The sequence below is a fragment of the Artemia franciscana genome, chromosome 7 (genome assembly GCF_032884065.1).
Source record: "Artemia franciscana chromosome 7, ASM3288406v1, whole genome shotgun sequence".
In the NCBI taxonomy this organism is placed as follows: Eukaryota; Metazoa; Arthropoda; class Branchiopoda; order Anostraca; family Artemiidae; genus Artemia; species Artemia franciscana.
Window position 1 is genome coordinate 49,815,144 of NC_088869.1, and position 2,348 is coordinate 49,817,491.

Genomic DNA, 2,348 nt, shown 5'->3' on the forward strand with positions numbered 1-2,348 from the left:
AAGGAGGATAAAAGATTGGGATCTTGGGTAAAATTCTAGTTTAATGACTTCTTGCTATCTCAGAAAGGGGTTAGGTTAGGAAAATGAAACTTTCCTGGAAAGGTATTTTAAAGTACCCACCTCTACTCCTTCTCTCCCTAGAGGGCCCTGACCTTTGATGACCTTCAAAAATATGTGTGTTATAAAAGTGAAACCTTGCAAAATAGTTCTTCTGCTTGAATGAAGTACAACAAAATTGTTGTCAGCTTCACAACTTTGCTCAATCCCAATTTATAAGGTTTTAAATGTATGCAAATACATTTCCTAAATTTTGAAAAAAAAACCATTGATATGGTTCAGAATTCTACTCAAATAACAGGAATTGCATTTTCAGAACTAAAGGCAGAGAAAAAGCAACTGGTAACTTTAAATTAAGGTAAAATGCTGTTTTGTCAAAATTTCAATAGGCATAGACCTGTCATGTTGGCAAATTCTAGGGCTCTCTAGAGAGCTCTTAGTATTACCAATAGAAATAACAATTTCATTCTGTCAGTTGGTCTGTTGGTCCTGGTTTTGCTAGTTCAGGCACTTCCAGATAAGCTAGGATGATGAAGGTTGGCACGTGTATCAGGGACCAGACCAGATAAATTTAGAAATAGTCACTTCCCCAATTTAACCATCTGGGGGGAGTAAGCAAATGAGATAGTTGAAAAGAATTTCATTTGATGATAAAACAAATGATTGTTTTTCTGAAGTGTGGCCTGCTGGTCTAGTGGTATGATTCTTGCTTAAAGTGCCAGAGGTCTCAAGTTTGAATCCTGGACCACACCAATTTTGACATGAAGAAGATCCAAAACTAGATACATGATCAATATATCAATTGCTGAAAGTTGGCAGGTGTATCAGGGACCAGACCAGATTAAAATAGAAATAGTTGCTTCCCATATTAGGCTAGGAAAATGAAATTTTCAGGGATGGGTCTACAGACTAAAGTATGTCCTGTGAAGGTATTTTGAAGTACACACCTCCACTTCTCCCTTTAGAGGGTCCTTATCTTTGATGACCTTTAAAAATCTGTTTGTTTTAAAAGTGAAACCTTGCGAAATAGATTGTCTGCTTAAATGATGTGCAACAAAATTGTTCTCAGCTTCACAACTTTGATCATGCCCAATATATAAGGTTTTAAAAAATTTTAGGTTTTAAATTATGAAAAAGCAACATTGATTTGGCTTAGAATTCTACTCAAATAACAGGAATTGTATTTTCTGAACTAAAGCCAGAGAAAATGAAACTGATTACTGAAAATTAAGGTAAAATGTTGTTTTGTCAAAATTTAAATTGGTATAGATGGGTAATGTAAACAAATTTCAGGACCATCTAGGGAGAGAAGGAGTGGAGGTAGGCACCTCAAAATAACTTCCCAGGACATGCTTTAGCATGTAGACCCATTCCTGGAAGTTTCATTTTCCTAACCTAACCACTTTCTAAGACAACCAAAAGTAGCTAAAGTAGAATTTTACCAAATGTGGTTTTTCCTGAAAAGAGTGATTTTACCCTACTACTAGTTGTAGTTGTTTACTAACAGTAGGTTTTTGTACTACTGGGAGCCAGTGGCATCATTGAGGGGACAGTTGCCCCCTGACCCAATAATTTGAAGTTGAAATGTTGCTTGTTTTAAGTTTCAACTTTTTTCTTTACTTTGAGCAGAAAGCCTCTTTTTTGAATTAATTGATCCTCATTTTTAATATGTAAACAAATATAGTGGCTTTGATACCTTGCTGTCAAGTAAATAGGTGAGCCTAGCTCATGAAAACATTGTGAAAATGTACTTTACTTTCTGTTTAGCCATGTTTGCTCAGGTCAGTTTTTTTTCCTTGATTGCTAAAGGTCTTGTAGTTCCCAAAATCTATCAGTTCTAGGTAAGATTTTCTTCTTTTTAAACTTTCAAAAATAGATATGAATACACTCTCTACATCTGCAATTAAGACAGAAATGAAATCACCAAAAAACAACAAATTTAATTAATTGAAAAACAGGAAAAAGAAATTATCAAAAAGAAAACAGGACTTTGTGCTTTTTATATAAATATTTGTACTGTAGCTAGGCATGTCAAATTGGTTGTAGTTTAGCCATACAAGTTAGGGGAGATGGGAGGGTGGATCAGCTACAGGAATCACTAAACTGTTCTAATCTTTTACCCCAAATATTTAAATCAAAACTCTAAATTCTCTTATTTGTAACTGAAATGCCTTATAAATGCTGATAACATCTTATTCCTTGTATTTTGCATTTCCCATTGTACTTCCAGACAGAAGAGCCACAAAACAAATCAGTACCACTTCAGAACTGCCTGTATATACAATACCATG